Source organism: Macrobrachium nipponense, chromosome 41 (genome assembly GCF_015104395.2).
Source record: "Macrobrachium nipponense isolate FS-2020 chromosome 41, ASM1510439v2, whole genome shotgun sequence".
NCBI classification, from domain to species: Eukaryota; Metazoa; Arthropoda; class Malacostraca; order Decapoda; family Palaemonidae; genus Macrobrachium; species Macrobrachium nipponense.
The window spans coordinates 23,330,471-23,342,970 of NC_061102.1; positions in this window are offsets into that span (position 1 = coordinate 23,330,471).

Consider the following 12,500-nt stretch of genomic DNA (forward strand, 5'->3'; position numbering starts at 1 on the left):
TCTGAAAAATGTGCCGCTGTTTCACTCGGTCGCCCCGTTGACGCGCCTGGAATGACAGGCGCGAATGTAAAAGAGATGATGATAAAAGAGAGGAAAAAAAATATATGTATCAGCGCAGAGAGAAAACACTCGGTAGGTTGCCGTAGTCGTTTTTTTTTTTTTTTTTTTTTTTCACGAAAATGTATTTAATTGAGTGGGTCGGTTTCCCAAACGTTAAAGGCTTGTTTGTGAATGCTGTCGTGTTTTTAGCAATCGAAATATGTTTTGCTGCACGTCCAACGTTTAATGTGTGTATATAACTTAATCACGAAAGTTTGGAACGTGATAAATGCATAAATAACGGTATAAGAAACGAAGAAGAGATAAACAACGGAGTAACTACAAGATCTTTCGACTCAATGTCCTTTACTTAGTAGACGTTGAGTCGGAAGATCTTGCAGCTACTCCGTTGTTTATCTTTCCTTCGTGACTTATACCTTTATATATATATATATATATATATATATATATATATATATATATATATATATGTATATATATATATATGGATGGATGGAGGATGACTTTCCACATTACAAATATTTGTGTGCGCGGCGGTGAGAATTAATTGGGGGGCAGGGGTGGGGGGGGGGGGGGGGGGGGGAGGGGGGGGGGGGGGGGGGTGGGGGGGGGGTAAGGGAGTGGAAGATCAGTTGGCTTCGTAGGGAGGGGAGGGGGTGTTTGACTTGAGATTAATTTGAGAATGGCATTCCATCTCATTGTATCTTTATTAAGTGGAGAAAGTACGGCAGGTGAAAAATGTGTGGGAATATTCTTACTTTGCTTTCTCCAAATGCTCAGCGTGACACTGATGTACTTTCCTTTCTCTGTTTTGTCAGGGCTAATTATGTGTTCTTAATTATGTTACATTTTATTTGGGACATGAATGTGTTTGAAACGATAGGTCGTGATTGACAGCTAATGAAAAATATGAAAGATTTCCTTTATAACTACTTGTATAACTAAAAGTCGTGATTGGCAGCTTTGAAATAAATTAACTATTTCATCAATATCAATAACTACCTGTATAACTAAAAGTCGTGATTTACAGGTTATGAAATAAATGAACGATTCCATCGATAACTTGTATAACTAAAAGTCGTGATTGACAGTTTATGAAATAAATTACTTCTTCATCAATATCAGTAAATACTTTTATAACCAAAAGTCGTTAATGACAGCTATGAAATAAATGAACGATTTCATCGATAACTTGTATAACTAAAAGTCGTTATTGACAGCTAATGAAATAAATTATCTATTTCATCAATATCAATAACTTCTTGTATAACTAGAAGTCGTTAATGACAGCTTTGAAATAAATGAAAGATTTCATCAGTAACTTTTATAACTAAAGGTCGTAATTGACAGCTCATGAACTAAATAGACTATAATATTAACAACTTGAATCAAGTCACAACCAGAGCAAGCAACTTCAGCCAAGCATTTTGATTAGAGTAGAAGTGACCTTACCTGGTCAATATTCACTAGAAAACGGGTTAAACAAAATCTGCTTTCGGAAGACAACGATATTTTAGAACAGCCAAAGCTCACAGAGAAGAGCCCAGGCACTCTTACCTCAGGACAACAGGTGGGCGAGGGACGAGGAACCGGTTTTTACAGGGAGGAGGAGGAGGAGGAGTTGGCGGTGGTTAGCAGCAGCAGCAGTAAATTCCCTGGGATGATATTTTATAATCTGCCATGATAATGGAACAGAGAAAATAGAAAATCGTTATCTGTTTCGTAAAATTGATAGTTTGGTATACGTATATATATATATATATATATAGATATATATATATATATATATATATATATATATATATACTATATATATATATATAATACTGAAATATATGTTTTTGAAACTGAATAAATTTCATCTAATAAGAGGAGCCCATAATAAACTCCAAATGGTAGAAAGTTGGATTGTATGCTTAAGTTTGCAAAGAACAACTAGTTGTCTCCTTCATACGTTTCCTGCCCGATTAGGGAGACAGTTGTTCTTTGAAATGTATAGTATCCGCTTCTACCTATTTATATATTATATTTATAATAATCTACCTTTTGGCATATTATCGGTCTCTCTTTAATATATATATATATATATATTATATATATTATATTATATAATAATATAATATATACATATATATATATATATATATATATATATATTGTGTGTATGCGTGTGTAAAAAGATAAGATGTCCCACTTTACTTGAAAAATGATATTTATAAAGTTAAACGTTTTTAATAATTCTCTTGAAAGCTAATCACGAAACAGGATTTTACCCCTGATATCAGGAGAGAGAGAGAGAGAGAGAGAGAGAGAGAGAGAGAGAGTGTTGTTTGAACTGAATGTCAGAATCAGCTGTTCACTGGGCTCTGTGCCAACAGTGTTGCCATCGCCTGTTCCTCGCGATTGCTGTTGCTGACGGTGAGGACTGGAGGCCGGAGTGTTTGGGCCGCGTCATGATGTCACCGAGTTTATCAGATATTCTGTTGAGTTTTTTTTTTTTAACTTTAAAGCTTATTCATTTTGGTGTTTGTTGACATTGATGCTACACTGGGAATTGTAATTTTGTATATTGTTCCCAAATGAAATATTTAGCGCGTACAATGGTAATATATTCAATATTTTTGACGAGTTTGTTAGAGTTGATTTGAGAGTCAGTAGACCTTATTGTTGGGTGCCATTTGTTTTTATTTGAATTGTTCTTCGTATTCATGAAAAATTCTTGGCTCACGCATGCGCATTTTGGACCCCAGTTTCCTCTTACGTCAGAGGTTGGTGCTTCTCTCTCTTCTTACACTTGTTCATTGCTTTTGCTTAGCTTTTCGATAATGTTTGAGTTCCTTATTTAATATGTTTGCATTTCTACAGTTCACTCTAATATAACTTGTATTTTTTTACTCCTGCATTGATGCCTTTTATTCAAATTTCTTTATGCTTACAATTCAACTTCTGCTCGAGCTTCTGCATTGCATATGGCTTCACTTCTATTTGAACATCTCTGTTTATGTTTACACTTCCTCGTGTCGAATCTCTACTTTGTTTATGCTTACTGTGCTACTACTTCTACTAAGTGAACCTACAATTTGTATATATTTATTTTCTGCCTCTATCTTCTACAAGATGCGTGAAATTCTGCTACCTCCTTTTTTCCCTCCAATAGAATTTCTGTTCGTGATTATCCAATCCAGCTTTTGTTTTCTACATATGATCCTTCGTACATTACTTTTTATTCATCTGGTTATTCGTTTATTCTGCTTGCATTCTACTTTGTTATTGCCTGTATTTTACCTCTTTGACTGGACCTCTTACTTTATTAGCGCTTACACTTCTAAAAAAAAAAAAAAAAAAAAAAAAAAAAAAAAAAAAAAAAAAAAGAAAAAAAAAAAAAAAAAAAAAGAAAAAAAAAAAAAAAAAAAAAAGAAAAAAAAAAAAAAAAAAAAAAAAAAAAAAAAAAAAAAAAGAAAAAAAACCACTCCCTTTTTACACTTGAAGCCCTATATTGTTTATTATTTAATTTCCTATCTTGAATAGAACGTTGTTTATGTTTGCCGGAACTTCTACCTTGTTGATGCATTCACTTTTACCTCTGCTGCCACTTATAAGTCAACTTTTGCTCTTTTTTTTTCTCTCTCCATTTACAAGCGTAATGGGGTTATTCTTGCACCGCTTCTGCTTAAGATTATCTATCCATTATATATCCTGCCTGTACTGCTTTCCGCTGCTTTCTCCACCGCTAGAGTACTTTGTGACCCTCTGTGTACGTGCTTGAGTGTGCGTGCTACCGCCCCCACCCACCGGTGTGTTAAGTTAAACTGCTTTACATTCTCTGTCTTCATATGTCGTGCTTTGTCTCAGTCATAAGTTCGTGTTACGTTTGTTTTGACACGAGACTCTGAGACACTTGTCCTGTTTGCTCTCTGCGTCGGGATGGTCGAAATTGGGTCAGTATTGGGAGGAGTGATGATGGAGCCTCAGTGTTGAGGGCAGCAGGTCGGGTTGATTTGCCTCCTTAATATTTTTCAGCTGCAGTATAATTTTGGTAGATTGTTCCTTTGGGTTTAAATGGTGGCCATCTTCAACGTGAGTGCGGAGGTCAATCAAGCATTTCGTGTTCCACTTTGGTGTCAAGGTCAATTCGAGGTCACCAAGGTGTTTGGTAGCTTTGGTCCATTCAAGGCACGGCCAAATTTGGAATTCGACCTCTGTTACCGCTCTTCTGTATTCCCCACATTTTATCGAAGCCATATTCATCATGAGCGAGGTGGAGCTTGCTCTTCTACTTAATCTCATTGGCTCACACTTGACCAACACGTGAAATGGGGCAGGGAGGTGGGTAGGGGGTTACTATTTCACCATAAAACAAATTCGTCTAAGTTAAGTTCCTTAGTACTTTCAATCTCCAAGATAAACCTGACTCTGCTCTATATAGATTCGTTGACCGGCCCTTGAATCTGGGTCGTCGGCCTTTTGCCCTGACTAATGTCTTCAAGGAGATTATAAATTACACACATCTTGGTCTTATCGTAGGTGTCCGTTTCTTCGTTAGGACTAAACGTTACTCAATGCTTTCCTGTTTTGTGCTCCAGCAACTCATTCTGTCTCTCTCCCTCTGTGTGTGTGTGTGTGTGTGTGTGTATACATATACACACACACACACACATATATATATATATATATATATATATATATATATGTATATGTATATATACACATAATGAAGAATTTAAGCCTTTATGTGTTAAGACGACCTGGGCCTATACCTGCTTACTCATAAAACTATTTCGTGGTCTTTATATATATGTATTAACTGTAATGTATATATATGTGTGAATATATATACACATACATATACATACTAACACACACACACACGCTCACACGAGTAAGCAGATCTAGGCCTATACTGTTTTTCGTCAACCGAAGGTTGAAATCCCCTTCTTGTTTGGTCGAAAGAATCGAGGCCGCTTGCTCAGCGTCACCGTCCCAGATGACTGTTTATCAAAACGTTTATTATTATTGAAGCCGAGCAACCTGCTTTTCGACGCCTCGTGCACTCTGGGCAAGTTTGATAAACATTTATCGGGAGTTATTGAAAAGAAGGTCATGCAGTCAATTAGACTCGAGTGCGTGAGCCCTCGTGAGGTCGAAATGCGGCTGAATAAATTGTACTCGGCGAATCCATCATTGCCATATCGTGCTGCACGTCCCTGCGAGTTTTCGCCTTTTAAAAGCGCGTAGAAATAGTTTTAAATGTGACTTACACTGTAAATGGTAAGAAATCCCTATAAGTGTTGTGATTATACGTTTAAAAGTACTTTTGCTCTGAAGCCTAACTTTGGTTTGTCAAGCGATTTAGACGTAATTTATGGCATTACAAGTTTTAGGCAAGTTTGTGCATATAACATTGTTTGCAGCGAATTTTAAAAAAAATTCTTTAACTGAAGAGAGTTTGAGATATCATTAAGGAAAAACGAAACTGATAAGAGTGAATTATAGAATATGGATGAAATATGTTCTTCCATATTTACCGCCGTTGATTTTTTTTTATCTCAAAACTTCGCCTAAGATAACCTTTCCTCGAGGTCCTACAGAAGAGTTCATCTCAGTAGGGGATTAGTGGCGTCAGTACACCTCATTTGGTGCACTGTAGTCATTATACTTGGGCTCTTTGCAGCGTGCCTTCGGCCTCTAGCCGCAACCCCTCTCATTCCTCTTACTGTACCGCCTCTCATATTCTTCCATCTTTCTTTCCACCCTCTCCTAACAATTGAGGTTTTCCTCCTGTTGCGCCTTTCAAATCTCTTACTGTTAATTGACATTTCAGCGCTGATGACCTTATAGGTCGCAGTGGATGGTCTTTGCCCTAAATTCTATCTTCATATTCAATGCATAGGAGTTCATTGGAGTGAAGGACGCGAGGAACCATCCTCCTCCTCCTCCTCTTCCTCTTGACATCCTTGGTGAAGGAATTCGATACTGCATGTTTCTCGAGGTCCGAGTGACTCGCTCTCTGTGGCTCGGTTGCCTTGGGATGTTTCGGTTTTGTAAGCGACTTTTTTTTTTTGCTTTAGTCTTTCTTTGTTCATTTACTAATTTGCTCATTTATTTGTCTCCTCTTTTTTTAATACGTGATCTCCTCTTCCTATATTTCTCATTATCTTGTGTTAATTCTTTCTAACGAGCACCATATTCTGTGGAAGCTTGAATTTCAAGTAAATGACCCCTTTGGCCTCTTTCTATATGAATAGGGTTCATCTTCTGAATAATAATAATAATAATAAAAATAATAATAATAATAATAATAAATTACTTTTTTTATCTTATTTCCAGCAGTACTTGAAAGCCTGAAAGAAGCACGATTCACTCGGCATGTGTTGTCAAGGTGTTTTTTTTTTTTCTCTCTCTCTTTTTTTAACAAAGTTGACTGACGTAAAAGATAAAAAATTGAATTAGCGAGACTATTTGAAGAGAGAATATTTTTAAAAGGTTTATGTTTTGTCCTTTCGGTGTTGCCCACTTGGTATTCATGTCAGTAGACTTCCAACATTGTTGACTTAAGTTATTTTGAATTTTTATATAGCAGAAGTCCTGCTTTCTGTGGGAGCGCTCAAGCGATGGTAATGGCATTTCTCTCATGTGGGAAGTGTATGTACTTTGAGATGGAAAAAAAAAAAATAATAATAATAATAATAATAATTAGTCAGAGTAGCTCGAGTTTTGAAATATAGAAACAAATCCACAGTTATGTATATGTACATATATTTAAAGGTAAATCTGTACATATTTATCTTTGAATATATGTAAATATACATAACTGTAGATTTTTCTCCAATAATAATGATAATAATAAGGACCCTGGAAAAACTAGATGTCGAAGTAGCTCCAGGACTCATGCAGAAGAGTGTGCTCCTAGAAACAGCACACATAGTGAGAAAAGTGATTGAAAAAAAATTAATCATAATAAGATGCTTTCTACATCTACACGAATGTTGGTGCTTATGTAATTGTGTAACTCCAAGACAGTCTTTACAAGGATGGCGTGTGAAAATGACTACAGTTTTAATTGAATATGATAGAATTATGCATCACCGTTACTGGATGCAATTATTTTTCCTTCATTCTCATGCTTAGGATTGATACGTTGAGGAATTGACGATAGATTGAGTGTTTTTCTATTTCCAAGACGTCAACTTGAGTAAATAGTAACCTATAACACATTATTCGTAGGCATTTGATGTTTAATGGAGAGGGAGAGACCGCCCCCCCACTTCCTTCCCCCATTCTCAACTCTCTCCCCTCCTCCTCCCCCCTCCCTCCCTCTCTGCTCTACCGCTTTTCCTTTTGTTGTTGGCTGTTTCGTTGGTTGACAGGATGTTGGGTACTCTCTCTCTCTCTCTCTCTCTCTCTCTCTCTCTCTCTCTCTCTCTCTCTCAAGTCAGACCACCGGTGACGCTTTGGGCAAAAGAAGTCATAGCGAATATACTAAATTGCAAATGTAATTAGAACTCATTAAAAGTTCGTTAAAAAGTAAATACTGCTTAATGGTAGATTAAAGTAGGTTACATGAAGGTTTCATTTTCTTTTTTATTTTCATTAACCTTGTGCTGAAATGTCCCTCCAAGTGAACCCAACAGATTAACGTGGAATGACCGTATTTCTCTCAAGGAGGTGTTTCAACTCTATTGAGTAGTGTTAGTTTTTTTTTTTTTTTTTTTAAACCTTCTATAATAGAAATTGTAAGGACCTATTCCTTTGGATAGAGTTTTACGTTTAATTGATCTCTCTCTCTCTCTCTCTCTCTCTCTCTCTCTCTCTCTCTCTCTCTCTCTCTCTCTGAGTATTTATGATAAATGCCTTTTATTTTAAGTTTAATTTATTAGAATTATTATTATGAAGAAACTATTTCCGTTAATCTGTTGAAAGCTTGTTGAAGCAACGCTGGAAGAACCCTTACTAAATGTTATAAACATGCACCTAAATGTTAGACTGTTTGTTTATAGTGGTGGAAAGGAAGTTTCATTGTGAAAAAATTTAATTTACAATATCATTTTTTTAGGTCATACAAATTCCGACCTCAGAATTCCAAGCTCACTTTTTCTTTAATAGAAATATAATCAAGTTGTTGGAACAATATTCGGATAGAACCGGATGCTACCGTGGACATTCGTGGAAACTCTCTCTCCTCTCTCTCTCTCTCTCTCTCTCTCTCTCTCTCTCTTCCTCTCTCCTTCTCTCTCTTGGTCTCTCTCTCTCTCTCTCTCTCTCTCTCTCTCTCTCTCTCGGTCTTAGCCGCTGGCGAAAGGATGTCACTTTTTTTCGAAAGCTGTCTTTTGGATCTCCGGGTGTAATTGGGGAGCCTTTGAGCAGCTTTTATTTCCGTCGTGGTTTCTGCCAAACGAGCTGGACTCTTATTGTAAGGGTTATGTGAGTCTCGTGTTCTCAAGTATGCCACATACCTACTTTCCCGAACGAACTGTTTCGTCGAGTTTGACTGCTCATGGAGTGCGCGCCACGTGATTGCTTATTCATGGTCGAGTGCTTGTTTAGTGTTTATCCCGAAGCGAGGTCATGCTCGCTTCAGCATAAACTAGACATGCATACGTACTGAAACTGAAGGTCTGAAGATACTTGGAACTGAAGGTCTGAAATACCTGAAACTGAAGGTGTGAAATACCTGAAACGGAGGTCTGAAGATACCTGAAACTGGAGGTGTGAAATACAAGACACTGAAGTTTCTGAATATACCTGAAACTGAAAGTTGGAAATACCTGAAACTGAATGTTTGAAATACGTGAGACTGAAGGTTGGAAATAACTGAAACTGAAGGTCTGAAGATACCGACACTGAAGATTTTTAAAATACCTTCATGGGAAGTTAGACAAGTGTGCAGTCACACGCTAGTATTACGTTGTTTTATTTTAGTACACTGAAAGTACTTTGGTACATATTACTTTCTCAACTTTAAATCATAACTTTAATTTAATATGGTACTTTCATCATTTTAAATCATAACTTAACTTAATTTGGTGCATAGTCTCTTCATAAGTTTAAAATTTAACTTTAATTCGATACTTACGACTTTCATGAATTTAAACCATAATTTTGAATTAATTTGTTACATAGTACTTTCACAATTTTAAATCGTAACTTTAATTAATTTGGTGCATAGAGCTTTCATAAGTTCAAACCACAACTTTAATTAATTTGGTGCGTATGACTTTCATTGTTTAAAATCATAACATTAATTTATGGGTCTCATGATTTATTCACACTGGAGGTCGCTGTAGCAGGTCTCGTGGATAAATGATGAAAGTTCACCTGCGTCGGCTGATCTCATGATTGTCGAATGACGGCCCTCTGGCGTCGCTCACTCTCATGATTGAATGATGGTGGGGTTTCTCGGAGCTCGTGATGGACATTGGTTGACGGGAGTTGATGTAGTTGATTTTCTAACTGGTGGCAAGAATCGGGTAATTGTTTTTCTCTTGAATATTTGCGGATATAGAGAGCATTGTCTTGACTGTTTTGCTAATGAAGGCTTGCCAAAATTGTTCTTTCGTTTTATTGACTCCGTAGGGGGTTAGTGCCGTCAGTGCACCTCATTCGGTGCAATGTAGGCATTACTTGAGGTTCTTTGCAGCGACCCTTCGGCATCCAGCTGCAACTCCTTTTATTCATTTTACTGTACCCCCGTTCTTATTCTTTTTCTTCCATCGTACTGTCCATCCTCTCCTAAGAATTGTTTCATAATACAGCTGCGAGGTTTTCTTCCTTTAACACCTTTTAAACCATTTACTGTCAATTTCCGTTTCAGCGCTGAATGGCCTGAGTTGCCCCAGTTCTTGGCATAGTGGCAAAGATCTAAATGAATTTGTCTTATTGAATAATTTGGAATGTTGTGTTTTCTTGGGACTTGATTCTTTTTGAGTCTTAACCTAGAAAAGGTTTCGAAGCAGTGGAAGCTTAGCTAGAAGGAAAAAGAGAGAGACTTAAATTTTCTCTACAACTTTTTGCCTCACTTCTCCACCTCCTCTCTTTTCTGCTCTTCTGTATTCCCTGTGACCCGAGATAGGTTTAGTCACGTTACAATCCACGTAAGGCTTTTGTGTAACCCTTTCAGCTTAAATCCCATTGTGGAGGATGAGTCTAACTATGTACTGGTCAGAGATTCAACCCTGATAGAACGAAATATTATGCACCGTTGTTATGCCTGAGCTTCTTGTGTTGTGTTGGTTTTCATTCCGAAGGTTGGTTCACCGGTGTACAATGTTATTGTTTTTATACCCAGTTAAGAAAAAGTAATAAAGAAAATGATTGTTCATTCAGTCATTCAGTGAATGAATTATTATTTTTCAGTGTGGGATGAAAATGTGCGTGTGTCATTAGCTAATAAAAAAGGAACGTGCAAGGTTAAATCATAATTCATGCCGAGTGTTACGTTTACATTGGCACGTACTTACCAAATTGTAATCAGTGCATGCTCTCTCTCTCTCTCTCTCTCTCTCTCTCTCTCTCTCTCTCTCTCTCTCTCTCTCTAATAGTTGACGTATCTATTTTATTCGTTGGATATACCCAAGAGTAGTTATATGAAATTCTTTTAACATTTGGTAAGGATCTCTCTTGAGAGTATAACCTCCTGATTTCGAAACTGTGCTAAACATTCTCTCTCTCTCTCTCTCTCTCTCTCTCTCTCTCTCTCTTCATTCTCTCTCGTTCTCCTCCTCCTCAATTTTCCTCTCTCTCTGTAGAGCCGTGATTTTTACTTTTCTTACCTGGCCTCAGAACCAGCAAACTCGAAAATGTAAAAAAATCCCCATAAGTCAGAGCGTTTTTGAGGTATTGGCGTTTTCTTGGGTGACGTTCAGTTAGATATGCAATAGTTAATGTTGTTCCCTACACTTAATGTATGTTGAAGTACACAGATAACAAAGGCAAGAACAAAAATTAAGTATGAGATAAATGCCGTGAAGATAACAATTTGAGAGAGAGAGAGAGAGAAAGAGAGAGAGAGAGAGAGAGAGAGAGAGAAGAGAGAGAGAGAGACTAGCCCCATTGGCAACTGATGCTAATTTTTATTAATCTTGCGCAGATGTTGCGCGTTCTTGACATTCTGTTGGTGATTATTGTGTTCAGCGCGCAGCGCTGGGGAGGTATCGTCGAAAAATAAACTCTGCCCGAAGAATGTTTGTTCATAGATCTTTGGGAGTGAAGCTCTGCAGCAGTACGGAGACTTTAGGGATTTCAAGTGGACTCTGGCGGGATCGTATGGAGAGAGAGAGAGAGAGAGAGAGAGAGAGAGAGAGAGAGAGAGAGAGAGAGAGAGAGAGAGAGAGTTATTTGTTTTAATCGATTTATTGCGCACATTGGCGTCAGACATTTGAGTAGGTACATAGTAACAATAATATTGTTTACATCTATATGGTAATTAGGGTATGCCAAAAGAATTCATATAGAGTACAAAATAAATGTAACTGAAGTCTTACTATATTACAAATGTTCCAATGACACTATACCTATCTTTAGTTAATATCACACGCAGTCAATTTTTCAGTATCCACCAGTGAGGATGACGCATGAGAGAGAGAGAGAGAGAGAGAGAGAGAGAGAGAGAGAGAGAGAGAGAGAGAGAGAGAGAGAGAGTTGTAACAAAATATATCTGTCATTAGCTTGTGCTTGTGAGAGTGGAAATATATATTTTCTTTGAATAAAGTTACGACGCTGAAGAATGGAGAGAGAGAGAGAGAGAGAGAGAGAGAGAGAGAGAGAGAGATGCCTTCATTAATATTTCCCCCCCCCCAAAAAAAAAAAAAAACACTACATACACAAACACACAAACATGAAAAAAATAGAGTGAGAACAAAAGTCTCGAATACTTTTTTTTCTTAGAGTTGAACCTTAACTCGTGTGTATGGCACTTCTCAAGGTCACTGGAGTTGGCTCATGAGTTTCAAGGTTTCTCTCTCTCTCTCTCTCTCTCTCTCTCTCTCTCTCTCTCTCTGCCAGAGAGACTACTTAGACTTGCTCTTGGGTTATTTAACCAACGGCTGATTTTTATAGATCTTGAGTGTACCCAGAAATGTGTGCTGTACGGTACGACATTAGTGACTCTCTCTCTCTCTCTCTCTCTCTCTCTCTCTCTCTCTCTCTCTCTCTCTCTCTCAGTTCACTAGTCTTCGGGTGTATTTATGTTTCATTCTGTCCTCTCTCCCGGTTCTCTTGTCTAAAGGTGCATTTGTTATTCTCTCTCTCTCTAGACACAAATCAATTTAGAAGTTTAATATGAGCTTAAACAGGGTACATTGTATCATATAAACGAGCGCTGGCCTAATACAACCAATTATAGCAGTGCGTCCTTGAGTATGCATATATTGCAAACGTTCTTCATGCATTGATGCTTTTCTAAATTACATGATTAACGCCAGTCCGTTTTCATCGTTGCCGTT